Source organism: Marmota flaviventris, chromosome 13 (assembly GCF_047511675.1).
Source record: "Marmota flaviventris isolate mMarFla1 chromosome 13, mMarFla1.hap1, whole genome shotgun sequence".
Lineage (NCBI taxonomy): Eukaryota > Metazoa > Chordata > Mammalia > Rodentia > Sciuridae > Marmota > Marmota flaviventris.
Window position 1 is genome coordinate 16010578 of NC_092510.1, and position 19177 is coordinate 16029754.

Sequence of the window (19177 nt, forward strand, 5' to 3'; positions counted from 1 at the left end):
TTAGACAATAAAATAACAAACAACCCAATCAACAAATGGGCCAAGGACCTGAACAGACACTTTTCAGAGGAGGACATACAATCAATCAACAAGTACATGAAAAAATGCTCACCATCTCTAGCAGTCAGAGAAATGCAAATCAAAACCACCCTAAGATACCATCTCACTCCAGTAAGATTGGCAGCCATTATGAAGTCAAACAACAACAAGTGCTGGTGAGGATGTGGGGAAAAGGGTACACTTGTACATTGCTGGTGGGACTGCAAATTGGTGCGGCCAATTTGGAAAGCAGTATGGAGATTTCTTGGAAAGCTGGGAATGGAGCCACCATTTGACCCAGCTATTCCCCTTCTCGGTCTATTCCCTAAAGACCTAAAAAGAGCATGCTACAGGGACACTGCTACATCGATGTTCACAGCAGCACAATTCACAATAGCAAGACTGTGGAACCAACCTAGATGCCCTTCAATAGACGAATGGATAAAAAAAATGTGGCATTTATACAGAATGGAGTATTACTCTGCATTAAAAAATGACAAAATCATAGAATTTGCAGGGAAATGGATGGCATTAGAGCAGATTATGCTAAGTGAAGCTAGCCAATCCCTAAAAAACAAATGCCAAATGTCTTCTTTGATATAAGGAGAGTAACTTAGAACAGAGTAGGGTCGAAGAGCATGAGAAGAAGATTAACATTAAACAGGGATGAGAGGTGGGAGGGAAAGGGAGAGAGAAGGGAAATTGCATGGAAATGGAAGGAGACCCTCAGGGTTATACAAAAGTACATACAAGAGGAAGTGAGGGGAAAGGGAAAAATAATACAAGGGGGACAAATGAATGACAGTAGAGGGGGCAGAGAGAGAAGAGGGGAGGGGAGGGGAGGGGAGGGGGGATAGTAGAGGATAGGAAAGGCAGCAGAACACAACAGACACTAGTATGGCAATATGTAAATCAGTGGATGTGTAACTGATGTGGTGCTGCAATCTGTATAAGGGGTAAAAATGGGAGTTCATAACCCACTTGAATCAAAGTGTGAAATATGATATATCAAGAACTATGTAATGTTTTGAACAACCAACAATAAAAAATTTTAAAAAAATCTGTTCGGTCTATTCCCTAAAGAATTCCCTAAATAGTTATGATAATATTAACCAAATTTTTGTGATACCCTCATAAAACAGGCCCTTTAATACCATAAAAGGATATAATGGGTTAGTACTTATAGTTATTTTAACAGCATAAGATTAGATTGACAGAGGTGAACACTGTAGTGTTTGTGGGTAAAATAATATATCCAGATTTGCTATAATTATCCCAGTAAACAAACAAAAAATTGAAAGGGGTTGATGACATGCGAATTAAAAAAAAATACTGCTAGTAATCGGACTGGATGATGGGAACACAAAACTCATTATTCAATTCTCCTTTTGTGTATTCATGAGTATTTTCATAATAAAATGTTTTAAATGCAGGTTGAGAGACATAGAAGTAGTTTTAGACATCAACAATCATTGAAGGACTCTTACATGGAAACTGAATCTTTACTGTACAATATTTATTTTTAGTATCATGGGTCAAAAATATGTCCTCTTTCCTAGACTTTTGGTTTGCTGAGGTTACTTAATCTTTTCATCAGTTCCAAGTGTCTCCAGGCTAATATTGACTTAGGTTAATTAAATTCTTGCTGTAATACATTTGTGATAAGTAATGTAATCCCCAATGGTGAAACCATAACCATGCTATGACTGCTTCATGATGAGTGGTCCTGTCAATTAGGGAATTTCCCTAATCAAAAGCCCTTCACTCTCAAGAGAGTGTCCCTGAATAGCAGCGAAGGTTGCTTAATTAGTGAGGTTAAAACAACCTTCAGAAACAAAGTCAAGATGACATTTCTATCTGCGCCATGCTGATAGAATTCTCTAAACAGAGCACTTAGAAATCTTGGTGTGAAAATTCCTGTCAGTCTTAGAAGGAAAGGAAAAGAAAAGATGAGAAAGAAGGGAAAAGAAAGGAAAATATGTTGACTTGAATAGCAGTTAACTACTATTGGCTTTACATATATTGACTTTAATAGCAATTAATTTAATATACTAGCTATTGGCTTTACACAGTATTTCCTTAAACTTTTGATTGAGAAACTCTACCCAAATTCATCACTCTCATTTGAAAAAATAACAATCATTTAAAAAAAAAATCAATGAACTATAACTATAAGCCAATCAATAGAGGAAATTTTAAAAAGAAGCAATTCTCTGAGAGTCATCTTCTCGTCTCTGTAAAACCAATGAAAGAGATTGCAAATAACATTGAGCCAATCTGTGTGATAAAAGGAGATGAACTGTGTAGGAGGCCTTTAATCAAAATGCTTTATGCTGCCACAAAGCACTTAATAATCAATGTGTCTGCTATAGAAAAGCAGCAAGGATGAACCTATACAAATATATTTTATTTGGTGGTGTCTGTGCATTCAAATGACAAAGAATTATTTTTTTTCCTTCCCATAAAATGAAAATCTCAGTGACAAATCCTGAAAAAAAAATCTTTACTTTGTATGACCAAACAATTTTGCATTTCCAACTGATTAAATTCTCAGTAGAACACATCAACTTTCAGATTCTTTGTTTAACTTTGTGTACTTTCATCTACCATGGTAATGAAAATTTAGCAATTCTCTAAAAACATTTAATTGCTCAAACTAATAACAGGGTCTTCTGATAAAATAAGTCACATTGTTTAATCCTTGCCCATTTCCAAGACCAGTTTGCTTTTGATAAAAGATCTCTTTAAACCTTCCTATATTTTCAAACTTGACTTTGATGCAAAGTATAAACAAATAATTTAGCTAAGAGGAAGAAAGGAAAGGCCTACATTTATTGAAGGTATGTATTTTTTCAGGTAAATAAGTATCCACAACTTTGTTAACAAGAATGAAAATGGAATTCAGGAATTGATTTGTAACTTATTCAAGCTTGGGCATCTGTAAGAGGCTTAATTTCAATATCTTACACACTTTTCACTTTCTTTTGTTGTTTCTGAATCTTATATAAAAGTCAAGTATTTGGAATATTGGCTACCTCCCCTCAGCAGAAGAGTCATAAACTCAAAAAAAGATCATATAGAATTCTATACTATCCTCTCCTATTTTAACATAGGATCATTGTGTTTTAAGTAAAGAAGAATGGAGGGAAAACATCATGGAGTCTGCAGAACAGGATGACCACCCACCTATTAGTGGGACTGCTAGTTCAACCTTACCCATTCAGGGTCACTGCAAATTGACATAATATAACTTGCCTCTCAGTTCCCAAGTTTATTTTTCAAATTTAAATTTTTTTCAATGTGCTTTTCTGTGTCCTCTTGATAATTAATTCAAGCCTGAATATAACCAGAATTGCAAATAAAGTGTAAGAGAAAAATCTTTGTATTTGTATAAGAAATCTTGTGCTTGAAAATACTATGGAAACTGTTCTAAAGCCTGTAAACACTATGAAACTGTGTGATCGCATTATTATAGATCCAAGACAAACTTGTGCCAAGTGAGTATCATGCTGACATATAGAAACTGAAAATAATCCTAGCCAAGAAATTTGTTATACATTTCAATAACAATAAGGGGTTTTACACTATTCCATACCTTGGCTGATAGATTATAGACTGAAAGAAAACCACCAAAGATCAATTGGTCTGTTTCAAAATTACAACTTCTAGGACTGATATCATCTAAGCCTGGAGAAGTTGATTAGACAATAGGCCCAGGGTCTACTTTCCTCAAGGAGATTAACTGCAAACCACCATACATTTCATCAGTAACACCCAAAGTATAAGTCTCTTGTCATCCACCCTCTTCTCCACCCTGAAACTCTCAGTCCTTCTGGGCCCCTGGGTCAGCCCTCTCTCACCTACCCACCCTAACAATTGAGATGAACTCTCTGGAAATAAGGCTTCATTCACTAAATCTTCTAAATGTGCATGGTTTCCTATCTCTCTCTCAAGTGAAGTCTTCTTGTTATCTTCTCACAGTCAGATGGCTCAGCATCAGGACCTGGGGTTTTTTCTTCTTTCCTCCCCATCACCAATGTTAACAATTATCATCTGCCCCTACATCATATCTAATAGCTTCCTCCCTTGCCCCTTAGCTGTCACTTAACTAAATCACAGAAAGTAGTTCCTAAACTGGAAGAAAAAGTTGTTGGATCTACCAAAGTTTGCCCTAGTTAGTAATTTCAAATCAAGAAAAAGTCCAAAGCCATCTTACCTAAATTATTTATTTGTACTTGGCACCAAAGTCAAGTTTGAAAATCTAGGAAGAGTATAAAGAAGTCTTTTATCCAAAGCAAACTGGTTTTGGTAATGGGGAAGTATTGAATGTGACCTGTTTTGTTTTATTTTGGTTCCCAGTTATTAGTTTGAGCAATCAAATGATTTTTAGAGAACTACTAGTTGGTCATAAACCTCGGTTATCCTTCAGTCACCACCACTCATGGAAGACTTTGTCAGGTGATCCATAGTCTTCCTCTCCACTGCAAGTCCTGCCAATCTCCTACCAAGTGAAGGACCTCCAGCACCTTGATCTTGGGTGATCTTGGGTCCTCATGACATAGGACCATCTCTTTTGCACCTCAGCAGTTACTCATTCCACTAGGAAGGCTTTGGACTTTGTCATGCCTTGACATTACTAATGAGGGCATTTCTTGGTAGATCCCAACTACATTTTCTTTCAGCTTATTAACTAATTTATTATCTTCTCCTACTGTGACCAATCTGCTGCCTCACAATGGCCTCCAAAAATTGTCTGCTTTACTGTCCCTCCTATTATTGGCCTCTAATTTCTTCAGTTTCATTCTCCTTTTGATTAAATTCTATAATCCATCATTTCACTCATAATCCTATCCTACTTGTCTTGCACAAGTGGGATCCACATAGATGGTGTCCATGTTCTCTGGCCTTGCACTGGAGTCAGTCACTCAATCTACTTACATTTTTAAACAAATGATCAACAATCGGTTACATTTTTCTGGTCAACATACTTCACTCTTTTCAGTGTCTATTTCTAGTGTATGTTACTCTCCTTTAGACATGTCCTTAGAGCCCCAGCTTTTCCTTTTCTTATAGCCACTTCATGGAATATGTTGAAGCCTTCAACACTGCACCACCGCATTCTTCCACACATTTTTCTTCATCCTTTTCAACTCATCTTACATTGATTTGCCATTTGTCTTCCTTTAAAAAGTCAATTCCTAATAGTTGGATCCCATCAACTCCAGTCTTCCTCAGAAATATATAATACCTTTTTTTCCATCTTACACATTTAATCACTCCATCTCAAATCAATTCTTCTCAATGGAATTTGAACATGTTCATGTCTAATCAGTTATAAACCACTCTTTTAACGTCACATTCATATCCAATCACCTTATCTTTCTTTCCCACCCTTCTGGGAATGGAAAAAAATTCCATTTTCTTATGTCTCATTTATTCAGCAATTTGTGCTAATCTGTTTTTTGACTATGTCACTCCATCAGAATAATTCTCAAAAAGGTCACTAATAATTGATAACAACTAAATCCTATGGACATATTTTAATCCTATTTTGAATACTTTAGCTCACACGTCAGGCCACGGGGAGATGGAGCGAGTGCAGTTGCCCTGACATGGGTATATAGGCGCAGACCGGTGTGTCCTTGAGCTAGAGCGTGGGTTGTCTGACTTCTGATCTGGAACCTTCTTTGCGCTAATGATGAAAGAATGAATTAAAAATGAGTGACGTTGAGAAAGGCAAGAAGATTTTTGTTTAGAAGTGTGCCCAGTGCCACACCGTGGAAAAGGGAGGCAAGCACAAGACTGGGCCAAATCTCCATGGACTATTTAGGCCGAAGACAGGTCAGGCTGCTGGATTCTCTTATACAGATGACAACAAGAACAAAGGCATCACCTGGGGAGAGGATACACTGATGGAGTATTTGGAGAATCCCCAAAAGTACATCCCTGGAACAAAAATGATCTTCGCTGGCATTAAGAAAAAGGGAGAAAGGGCAGACCTAATAGCTTACCTCAAAAAAGCCACTAATGAGTAATAGCTACTGCCTTATTTATTACCAAACAGAAATGTCTCTTGGCTTTTTTATGTGCACCATAATTTAATTGATGTGATACACCAGAAATCAGATCATGAATTACTGATAAAATTATTTTTGTTGGACAATCCTGATTTAAGTAAAACTGACTTGCAGTTAAATTAATATTTTGGTTATATTCCCACTTCAGTAAATTCTATCACTGTTTCCCCTTTTTAAAGTTATGGTTGGACTTAATTAGTAATGTTCACAGAAATGGTGAATGACATCTGAAAACTGGTTTTATATTTAGTTTTATAGAATTGATTATGTGAATATGTTTAAATTTGGGGGAAATCCCTTCACTCAGAACCAAGCATGATTCACATTTGTTTCAATTTGTGTTCATTAGCCTATTAAAGGCAGTGGTTGAAGATAAAGAAGCAGTATCTACTTTATATTTTTGTTGACCATGCCAATTTAATTAGAATTCCCTGTATCTAAAATGCTGTTTTTTCCTTATGGAAAGGCATTTTAGTGTGATTTATGTATGATATTAAATAAAGAATATTTAACACTTCTCACATTTTATAGCTGATCTATATGTTCAGATGCTTTTAAGTCAGCATAATACAATAACAAGTTAGACTTTACTTTTTAATTCTTTATTTTCTAAGATTAAGTTATCATTTAGGATTGTTTTTAAACAACTATTCATAAACAATACTATGGAACATCTAGGTGGTTGGTAGTGGTGCTTTTGCCAACTTATTAGATGGAAAGATTAAGGTAAAAGAGATATACCCATCAGTACAAATTTGTAAAATATGTTACCATAAGATTTAAGATAACTAAATTAACAATCACAGATCATGAAAAATAAATAAAAAAGCAAATACTTTCAGCAGTGCTGGGTATTGTTAACCATTGTTTATTTCTTACATTCTCTTCTTTTTATTTCAAACATTTATGTGTACATACACTCAAGTATGTACCTTCTGGTTTTTCTTCTTTCCCTTTGGCTACTTCTTAATCTTTTTCATAAAGTCAACTTCCTTTCTCTGACCATTGACCTTAAGAGTTTCTCAAAGCCAAGAGCAAGTTCATATTCCTCACTCATGGTACAGTTTCTCCCTTGATATCAACGATAGCCCTGACTTCTCAGATTTATCTCTCTAGGAGGATGTGGTTCTGAGCCCCAGGACTCTATATCCTAATACCTAACTTTACATTCTATATGTGTATACTAAAACACTTCAAACTCAGCATAGTTAAATATACACACAAATCTTAATGCTTCAATAGCATTAACTTATAAATTTGTATGCTACTGCAATTAATCTAGCTGCATAAGGCAGATGTCTCCCTAAGATTTATCCTTGGTCTCTACTGTTTCTCATTTATTATTCTGGTTTCTCAGAACTTCTATAAATTTTAATTAATAATACCTTACTTATATGTTTTTACAGTCCCTGCCCTTAGACATCATTATCTCTGGTATAAATACATTGCAATGATTACTAAACAAAAGCATGTTCTGCATGAGGGCAGTCTTGGCATTTTGTGGGAACTTTCTAGATGTGTAGATTCTCAGGCTACCCCCAGAACAACTGAATCATATCGTGCCTTTTAACAAGGACTTTGAGTGAATCATATGCATATAAGTTCAGAAAAGCACTGAACTAAAGAACATCAAAACTTCCCCACAATTCTATAGGCCCAATGCAAGCAAGTTAATTTCTACCACCTGAAGATTAAGACAAACAAGAGTCTTTGCTCATTAGCAGTATGTTTAAACCCTCAAATTCTCCAATGAAAGAAGATACTTGTAGTTAACACTTTATTTTGTTGATGTTGTTTGTAATTAAGTTTCTTGAATTGCAATGTACGTGACTGTGGCTTAACTCCAAGTGGAGGAGGGCTGGAGATAGGAATTCTCATGCATCTTCTTATAGCTCCTAGAAAAATCATTAGAAACAGCAAATGAACCAAAAACTTCTTATTTTTAAGCAAGTAGGAAAATCTGTATTAAAAATCTGAGTCTGTTCAAAACCCCAGATAAATCTCAAAAACATGTTGAATGAAAGAAGCCAGACACAAGGAAATACAAAGTGCCCTCTGGTACCATTTAAATGAAGTTTAAGAAAAGGCAAAACTTCCATCAGCACAGAAGAAGAGTGTTTACCTTCAGAGGAAAGGGGAAGATTATGACTACAGAGGGACACGTAGGAACTTTCTGGGGTGATATTCCATGGATGTGGGAATATGGCACATATAAAAAATTCATCAAATTGTACAATTAAGATGTGTTCATTCTATCATATGTAAACCATTTTTCAATATAAAAAACAAAAAATAATATTAAGTAAACTTATGTGAAATATGATTTTTATAAGACACAAAACTTGAGTGAGGTAAGCATGGTGGCGAATGCCTGTAATCTCAGTGACTCAGGAGGAGGCTGAGGCAAGAGGATTGTCAAGTTCAGGGCCAGTCTCAGCAACTTAGCAAGACCCTGTTTCAAAATGAAAAAAATAAAAATAACTTAGGGTATATCTCAGTGTTACAGCACCCCTGGGTTCAAACTCCAGTGCTACAGGGGAAAAAAAAAAACTTGGCTGAACTTACTTCAGGATAGTATTTGAAAGTTTGGTGTTACCAAATCATAGCCTAAGCCAGATCTCAGAGAATTAGGGTTCCCAGGACTATTCTACTTTGGGGAACTATTCTAATAAAGTTCTTTGGAAAAATATAGTTCTACTCTGTTCCAATGAAATGTTATTGGAACACAGCCATACACATTGGTTTGCAGGCACTATAGTCTATCAAAGCCTGAAATAGTTTGTAGCTGACCCTTTTCAGAAAAAAGTTCACTGATCTTGACCTAAGCCAATGGTTCATAACTTTTGGGGACAGTTTATGAATCTTTTGGAGAACCCAGGAAAGAATATAGATTATCTCTTCAGGAAAGTATATAGCTTTTTAAATACAAAAATTATTTGCAATTTTAGAAAATCTATATACTCTCTGTGTTAGGTGCAGGGCAGGCTGAACTAAGTTCTCTGCAGGGCAGACTGAAGGAATGTTAGCTGCAGGATAACCCACGCACTCAAATCCCCCTCTGTCTGGTCCTTTATCACCTGTTTGCATCAAGTCTGAACACTCAATCCCACCCAAAGCTGAATACTCGACCCCTACCCATCTGGTGCAACAGAAACCCACATCTAGCCCCTGCCCCATCTGCCTGAAGGCAGATGACACTACTGTATGATCCAATCACTGTACACCAACAAGGCAGCTTGCAGACCCAGAAACCCCATTAGATTTGGCTATAAAACCTCCCTCCTGCCGGGCCCCTCTCTTGCTCTTGCTCTCTCTCTCTCTCTCTTGCTCTTGCTCTCTCTTTCTTCTCTTGTGGTCGCTCTCACTCTCTCCTCTCCTCTCCTCTCCTCTCCTCTCCTCTCCTCCTCCTCCTCCTCTTCTTCTTCCCTTCTCTCTCTCTCTCTCTCTCTCTCTCTCTCTCTCTCCTCTCCCCTCTCTTTTTTCTCTCTTTCCCCACTCTTTCTCTCTCTTTTCTCATCGTTTGCACTGCTGCAATAAAGATCTCTTGGTCGCTCTGAGTGTTATGGTCATTTTCCTTTCACTCTGAAGCACGGTCATCAAGCCTCAACTTAAGACCTCTGTCCAAGGCTTTTTATCACAGATTACTAATCTGCTCTCCTGAGAACAATCCACAGGTTGGCTTTTTTTTTGTATTTAACACATCTGATTGAACTTCCTACCACATCCTCGTTTGTGCCATGGAACTACTGCTGGTTATAGCTAATAACAAAATTACCCAGATCACAAAAGCTGAATATCTAGCCCTACATCAAGCACTTCATGTTCATTGTTTTTCTCAAGGTAACAATCTGCATACAACCCAAACTTGAGAACCCTTTCTGAAATGTATGCACTTTGGTACCAACATAGACCAAGGCCATCAGAAGTGTGTGGGGGTTTTTAGTCCCCTGTTCCCTCCTGACCTGTGGGAGAGATTGGGGGAGCACGCCCCGACCAGGATGGGCCAAGAAAGGTAAAGGACAATCAGATGCACCAGGGAAAACTCTCAAAGCAGGAGCTTGTTTAATGAGAAAACATACACAGCTAATATAATGTACAGGAACCAATCAGGATAAAGGCCAGCAGGGTGGGGAGAATTTACATCTACACCCATCCTACAGTCAGTAATGGGAGACATGAGCTGTCCTTGAGGACAGAAGGGTTCTGAGCCTATCCTAGAGGTGGTCCCATTCTTCATCACAGCCCACGGCAATGCCTTCTGGCTAATCGCTAGGTGCTCTCTTAGCCATATGTGGCCCCAGGACTGGGAAGTGGGTAGCAGCCAGCAAGTTAAGTTTCCTCTTTTCTGATGCAACATGCCCCATGTTACATCATGCCGTACAGAAGTGATGAACTGGCAGTCCCCAGCATCAGAATTAGAAAAAGCACAAGGCAATAGCTTACAGAGGTATAAGAGGTGTCCACATATTAAAAATGTTGGCACCTCTATTCACTTCCATAGAAACCAAGAATACAGAGGAGGTGAAAATGTGTGGATTAGACAATGGAATCTGTGAGGACGTTATGAGCTCTTTTTCTGCAGGGTCATGCCTGTGCATCTATTTATGTCCTGTGGTGCATTCATTATAGGAAGCTAAGAAGTAATAAGGAAATGGATGAATTAAACCAATTTATGAAAACAAAAGTTATTATTTTATAAATGGTTTAAGCTTCCTGGGAGCAATGTGATAGCTTGATTTATGTTCTTTTATATAGAAAGATAATTATGAGTAGCAAACACTCCCTCTGTTTCTGTAATTCTGATTTCATCTTAATGGGCTCACATAATATAAAAGTCTGCTTGGTCGGGGCCTGCCAGGTTATGAGCACTATTTATGGTGCTGAAAGAAAGCACTTACAGAAGTCATTTGATGAGGATATGGCAAGTTTTGAGCAATTCCTAAATTAAAAAAAAAAAATCATACAAAACAAAGACACTCCAGTCAGCATGGTCTCTGATCTAATGCTGATTCTACAATTCTTCATTACTACTTTCCTTGTTGCTGTATGAACAGTGGGTGGCATTTTACAAAAGCTAATTAATGCTGGTATTTTAAATTGCTTGAAAAAAGAAGGAATGTGCCTCATGCTGAGAATTAGTTAATCAAAAAAATAGTCTTTTCTCTCACTGTGCAAGCTTTAGCTCATTTTATGCAATCCATTCGCATTTCTTTCCAGAAGCAATGTTATAGATTCTCTTCTCAGTGTTGTTTCCCCTAATAGTAGAAAGGCTTCATGGGTTAATCAAGGGGTTCAATCTCTAATTCCCATAAAATTGTTTTAAAGTGAAAGGAACATATTTCTGTCCATATTTGCTACTTATTGTATCAGTTTGATAAGAATCCACAGATCTGTGTAGACATTGACTTCTTGTGAATTTAACAAACAAGCATTTAATTACTCAGATAAGTATATTTTTAAAGAGAACTGAGTGACCCAAACTTTTTTTGGTATTAATTTGTAGTAGTTAGCATTGTCAAAGCCTCAGAGTAATTAGCATGCATCAACTTATGCAAAATGGACATCTAATATGGAAAGATTATGACTTTCAGAGCAATCACATTTCAGAGCCAGAATAGACTCAAAAGAATACAAGGCTGACATTAGACTCCTTGGCTCCCAAACCACAAGGAACATATTACATTGAGAACTCTCTAATAATACAATGAGAACTCACCTAGTGGTTGTTTTAGTCAAATTTTTTGCTGATATGACCAAAAGACCAGACAGGCATAATTTTAGAGGAGGAAAAGTTTATTTGAGACTCACAGTTTCAGAGGTCTCAGTCTGTAGAGGGCTGCTCTGTGACAGAGGTGAGGCAGAACATCATGGTGGAAAGATGTGGAAGAGGAAAGCACCACTAGACATGGAACCAGAAAGCAGACAGAGCTCTTGTTCACCAGGGACAAAAAATATATATCCCAAAAGTACACCCACAGTAATCTGCTTTCTCCAACCTAACCCTACCTGCTATAGTTATCACCAAGTTAATTCCCATCAGAGGATTAATGCATCAATTAGGTTAAAGGTCTCATAACCTAATTGTTTCACCTCTGCATTTTCTTATGTTATCTTACACATGAGTTTTTTGGGGACACCTGATATATAAACTGTAACAATGATTCTCATCACCCCTTCTGCATTAGTCAGATTTTTGTCACTGTGACAAAATATCTGACTAGAACAATTTAGGGGAAGAAATTTTAGCTCATGGTTCCAGAGGTTCAATCCATGTATGGCCACCTCCATTACTCTTAGCCCAAAGTGAGACAAAACATCATGGTGGAAGGGCATGGCAGAGCCATGGAAACAGCCAGGAAACAGAAAGGAGGAGAGTAGGAGGAGCAAGAAACAAAATATATAATCCCCAAGACACATCTCCAGTGACCTTCTTCCTCTAACTCTACTCTACCTGCCTACAGTTACCACCCAATATTCCATTTAAAGTATTAATCCATCAAGTGGATTAATCTTTTGCTTAGATTACAGCTCTCATAATCTAATCATTTTTCCTGTAAACATTCCTGTGATAACACAAGAGTTTTTGAAACACCTCATATACAAACCATACACTTTCCCATTGGTTTGAAAGCAAGTAGGCACTTTTCTCCCCATCAAAGTATACCAATAGAGTTCCAATGCAATTCCTTCTCTCAACTCTTCACCTTTCACCATCTCATGCAGGCTGAGGGTAGATGTTTGACAATGCTGGCAAAACTACTATTATAATCTCTTCACATATATTAACTGATTCTAGCACCTTGATTTAGAATGAAAATGAGAGGACACATGTTGTATTTTTAATTTTAAGGACACCACAGAAGATAAAATAAAAAGCCTAGAGTGAGTACAAATAAGGGAACCAGGAGTGTGCACATAGAGTCAGAGTCTTCAATGGCTCTACCTTTAGTGAAAGAGTAAACTGTGCTCAATTCCACAAAGGAAGACATCACAGAAATTGCCTGTCTTCCTTTACCTCATTATTTATAATCATGAGCTAGTTTTGATACTGAAAAACCAGCCTCTACCTCAGAGCAAAGCCTGTCCAAGGAAGGGACATCACCTTTGTCCTTGCACTCCTGGGCACATTCCCACCCTGCTAAGTGGCTTATCTACAAATAACAGGAGAGATCTGCTGCGCCAGGTGTCCCTGACTCAGTCAGGCTAGGTGGAGACCCATAGTAATCCCCTAGCAGCCACCAATCAGAGATAGGGAAATACCTGGGATGCCAGATGACCCTCCCAGTAGTTTATGGTGGTTGATAATGTGTTGGGAAACCATGTAGTTCAGCATGAACACCCCTCTTGGCTTAAACCAATCAGTTCAAATGAATACCCCTTTTGTACTGACCAATCACACCTACCCAACTTGTTCCTGCCAGTGAATGTGCTAATCATGTTTTAGAGTTGTTATTTGATTTTCCCGCGGTGTGTGATGATTTGCTAAGAGATGCTATGATGTATGTGGGGGTCCCTGCCTTCTCCAAAGAATGCATAAAACTGCTGCAAACCCTGAGCTCGGGACCTCTCAGTGTCACCAGTTGCTGTGTGAGCTCGGAGGACCGAGCTAGCTCGCAATAAACACCTCTTTGCTGTATACATCGATCTTGGTCTCTGGTGGTCTTTTGGGGGTCCCGAATTCGAGCATAACAATACTGCTTTTTGGCCTAACTTTATACAACCTGTTTGGTTTTAAATATCTTAAGTCAGGAATTTCCTTCAAAGTAATTCTGTCTATTATTTAAACATATTTCTAATATTCTGTAGCAAGCAATATTAGAAAATTGGTCCTTCCCTTATTATAGTGACTTAAATAAGAATAAGAAGGGACTTTCTGGGTTGTAACTATTACACAGAATCTTTACCCCCTACCTCAGTAGCTAATAACATTAAAAAAAAACATGAAAAAAGTTAAAAAAAACATCTAAAACTTTTCAGTAGAAACCAAGGGGCCAGGGTGGGGGTGGGGAGGGGGAGACAAGGGGTCTCATTGAAACCAGAAAGTGAAGCAAATCCTTACTAGAGAAATGTATGTTCACTCAGTCTTCCAGGTGGTCCCAACAGAATATCAACATAAGCTGACATTAAAAAATAAAAAATAAATTGCAAACCACAAAAATAAATTGCAAACCACATGAAAAAACAAGGCACCATGAGGAAAAACTGGCTGAAACAAGAACAGAATCAGATGTGTGGTCTGCTAATAGTGGAATTTTTAGACGCAGAGTATGAGAATGCATGTCACTAAAGAAATGAAAGATAGTATTAAAGTAGGAAGAAATAATAAGAAACTATCAAACTTGGTTAGGCAGATTTCAGAAAGAAAGAAAACATCTAAAAATATAAATGTAATAATTAACATTTATAATTCAATTGATGGATTGAATAGCAAATTATGTGAAGAATTAATGGACCAGAAATAAATCTGAGGACAGCATGCAGAATTTGAATGCTGACAAGATATTTGTTCTTCTGAATAGCTTACAGTTTAAAAAACACATCAATAAGAAAAATCTTGAAAAGAATTTTTGAATAAAATTAGGATAACGATCTTAATATTTCCTATAAAATGAAGCAGAGAAGAATGAGGAATAAAATGTCTAAAATAAAATGGGGAGCTTCCCTTTTCACTTATCAAAATATTTAATAAAAATGTAACAGAAAAATGCAATATTAACACAAGAATTGACAGACAAATCAATGTATTAGAATATGTAGCTATAAAATATATTCTGATGAGGAGGAAAACTTACTAAATAAAGCATTCCAAACCAATGGAATATTATTTAGACACATTTATAATATTCTGTAGCAAGCAATATTAGAAAATTGGTCCCCCACCTTATGATAGTTACTTAAATAAGAATAGGAAGGGACTTTCTGGGTTGTAACTATAACTCAGAATCTCCCCCTGCTCACCCCAGTAGCTAATGAAATGAAAAATAAAACATGACAAAAGTTAAAAATACCTAAAACTTTTCAGTAGTCACCAAGGCGCGGGGAAGGGGGCCGGGTGCAGTTAGAGAAGGGTTCTCACTGCCCACTGAACAGAGTAAACTCCAAAAACTTTTGAGAGCAAAGAAACAGAAGACCTTGGCACTGAGAAGAAGGGCTAGGATGACTCGGTTCCTAACCCCACCCCACCCACAGCTTTGGAATTTGTATTGTCAAAAGTATCCTAAGGCTGGAGCAATGGCACATGCCTACAATCCCAGGGAATTGGGAGGCTAGAGCAGGAGGACCCCAAGCTTGATGCCAGCCTCAGCAACTTGATAAAACCCTATCTGATAAAAAAAAAGGAAAAAAAAATAAAGAAAGAAAGAGAGAAAGAAAGAAAAAAGTGCCTATGGGTTTAATCTCCAGAAAAAAAGCAAATTATTAATTATTTTTTTAAATGCTGAGAATAAGGAGAAAACAAAAGTGAATTATGTTTAGGATGCTAGGAGAAATAAGGAGAAAACAAAAGTGAAATATATGTAGGATGCTAGTAAGCCATAATTAGTTGATTCTTTCCTTGAAAAGACAAAAATTTTTAATTGTTAGACTATTTATAATAGTAATTTGGAGTAATAAAAAGTATGACTATACCTGTTGGCTATTTCTTTGCAGAAATGTCTATTCAAATCCTTGTCCCATTTTTAAAATAAAGTTGTTTGTGGGGTGTCATTTGTTTTTTTGATTTTGTATTGCCTTGTCATGATTTTTCCTATTGAGTTGAATAAGCTGCTTACATATTTTGGATATTAACCCTCTACTGGGTATATGGTTTGCAATATTTTCTCAAATCTGGACGTTACCTTTTAATTTTATTGATTACTTCCTCTGTGGTATAGAAACATTTTAAGTATACTATTCTGTTTGTTTATTTTTCTTTTGTTACCTGTGCTTTTGGTGTCACATCCAAAAAGTCATCACCACAGAACAATGTTATGGAGCTTTTCCTTGTTATTCTAGGAATTTTGTGGTTTCAGATCTTACATTTAATTTTTTAATCCATTTTGAGATGTTGCTCAACATCTCTAATTGTCAGAAAATTTTAAATCAAAACCCTGATGAAATATCACCTCACAGCTGTTTAGATGGCTATTATCAAAAAGTCAAAAAATAACAAATGTCAGAGAAAAGAATTTATGCATTTATGTATTATTAGTAGGAATGTAAATTGGTAGTAATTATGAAAAAAAATATGGAAATTCCTTAAAAAACTAAAAATAGTTTCCACATGTGAGAGAAAACATTTGACCTTTGACTTTCTGAGTATAGCTTATTACACTTAGCAGTTCCATCCATGCCAATGACACAATTTCATTCTTCTTTATGCCTGGGTACAGCTTCATTGTATGCATACCACATTTTCTTTATCCATTCATCTATTTTGATAGACATCCAGTCTGGTTCCATAACCTGGCTATTGTGCATTATGCTGCGATAAACATTGATATGAATTGGTATGCATATAACACTATAGTATGCGGATTTTTGTCCTTTTAGATGAATACAAAGGAGGAGAAAGGGAGAAAAAGGGGAAGTGTTGGGGATTGAAGTAGATCAAGCTATGTTACATGTATTTATTAATATGTCAAAATGAACCCCACTATTATGTTTAACCATAACACACTAATAAAAACATTTTTAAAAAACTAAAAATAGAACTGCCAAAAGATTCAGTTATCTCCCTCTGGTTATATATCCAAAGGAAAAAAATCACTACCTCAAATATACTCTCCCATGTTGCAGCATTATTCATAATGGCCAAGATGCAGAAACTATCTAAATATCTGTTGGTGGGCGAATTAAAAAAGAAAAGGTAACACACACACACACACACACCATTGTGGAATATTTTTCAACCTTTTAAGAAGAATGTAATTATGCTACTTTCACAAGGTAGATAAACTTGAAAGAAATTATGTCAAGTGAAATAAGTAAGGCACAGAAAAACATGATCTCATTTATATAGGGACTCTAAAACTGTTGAGGACTGTGGGTGAAGCTCAGTGGTACAGAAATTGTCCAGCAAGCAAGAGGCCCTGTGTTTGACTACCAGCACTTCAAAAACAACTTTTTCATTAAAAAAAGACTCAGAAAGAGAGTAGAAGGGCAGTTACCAGAGGTTGAAGGGTGGAGAAAATGGGAGATGTCAGTTTCAGTTATAAGGCGAACACGATCCAGAGGCATAATATACAGGGTGGTGAATATTTCAGGTACTGTATAGTTGAAATTTTATGAGAGTAGATCTAAAATATTCTCAACACCATCATGCACATATACACATATGTTATATGTATTTATTAATATAAATAACTCTGAGAGGTGAAGATACAACAATTACCTTGATTATGGAAATCATTTCACTCACTTCACAATGCATGCATATATCAAAGTATCACACTGTATGCTTTAAATTTATGAAATTATTATTTCTTAATTATACCTCAATAATGTTGGGAAAAAAGAATATACATAATTATTATATTCTCTTGTGCATTTTTGGTTTCCAAAGAATAATGTCTTAAGAGTTGAGAAAAAAAATCTAAAGATAGAAAAATGGGTGACTATTTAGTTAATTTCAGGGTAGTAAAATGCCATTTTTCAATAAAAAGAAAGAGAAAGCATAAAGGAGACCACCCCTTCTGACCATCATACTACTGCGGAGCCAAGATCCAGCCCAGAACACCTACACCAGCCCTCACAGGACCCACATTTTCAGTAGGCCCAGTTCACTCTCCCCCTACAGGGCAGACACCCTCCAGAGCCTGGCCTCTGGCGCAGGACCACCCCTTCTGAACAGTGATTTAAGTTTTCTTAAAACTTAAATCAAGTGATGAAAAATGAAATATCACAACAGACACTACAGAAATACAGAAGATAATTAGAAATTATTTTGAAAACTTATACTCCAATAAAATAGAATATATTGAAGACATGGACAAATTTCTAGAATCATATAATTTGCCCAAATTGAATCATGATAATATACACATTTTTAACCATCAAAAGTCTACCAACCAAGAAAGCCCAGGACCAGACAGATACACAGCCAAGTTCTACAAGACCTTTAAAGAAGAACCAATACCAATACTCTTCAATTTATTTCAGGAAATAGAAAAAGAGGCAGCACTTCCAAACTCATTCTATGAGGCCAATATCACTCTGATTCCAAAACCAGACAAAGATACATCAAATAAAAGAAAACTTAAGATCAATATCTCTAATGAACATAGATACAAAAACCTCAATAAAATTCTGGCAAATGGAATACAAAAACATATCAAAAAGATGGTGCACCATGAACATGTAGGATCCTTCCCGAGAGGCAAGGTTGGTTCAACATACAGAAATCAATAAATGTAATTCATCACATCAATAGACTTAAAGATAAAAATCATATGATCATCTCAATAGATGTAGAAAAAGCATTTGACAAAATACAGCACCCTTTATGTTCAAAACACTAGGAAAACTGGGGATAAAAGGAGCATATCTCAACATCATAAAGGCTATCTATGCTAAGCCCCAGGCCAACATCTTTCTAAATGGAGAAAAATTGAAGGCATTCCCTCTAAAAACTGAAATAAGACAGGAATGCCCTCTTTAACCACTTTTATTTAACATAGTTCTTGAAACACTGGCCAGAGAAATTAGATGAAAGAAATTAAAGGGATACACATAGGAAAAGAAGAACTCAAATTGGCACAATTTGCTGATGATATGATTCTATGCCTAGAAGACCCTAAAAGTTTCACCAGAAAACTTCTAGAACTAGTAAATGAATTCAGCAAAGTAGCAGGATATAAAATCAACACCCATAACTCAAAGGCATTTCTGTATATCAGTGACAAATCCTCAGAAAGGGAAACAAGGAAAATCACCTTATTTTCAATAGCCTCAAAAAAAAAAAAAAACCTTGGGAATCAACTTAACAAAAGAGGTGAAAGATCTATATAATGAAAATTACAGAACCCTAAAGAAAGAAATCAAGAAGACCTTAGAAGATGGAAAGATCTACCTTGCTCTTAGAT

General features: G+C 36.4%; 1 protein-coding gene and 1 pseudogene across 1 annotated transcript in view; one reads left to right on the plus strand and one right to left on the minus strand.

Moving 5' to 3' along the window:
• The first annotated feature begins 5756 nt into the window (after positions 1–5756).
• LOC139701501 (cytochrome c, somatic pseudogene) lies at positions 5757–6158 on the plus strand (annotated as a pseudogene).
• A 1721-nt stretch (positions 6159–7879) lies between these two features.
• Positions 7880–19177, minus strand: part of LOC114081183 (uncharacterized) — a 220761-nt gene continuing 209463 nt past the window's right edge. Inside the window, exon 9 of the transcript XR_011704068.1 lies at positions 7880–8011. The gene's annotated coding sequence lies outside the window, so the exon portion shown is untranslated. The remainder of the gene's footprint in view (positions 8012–19177) is intronic.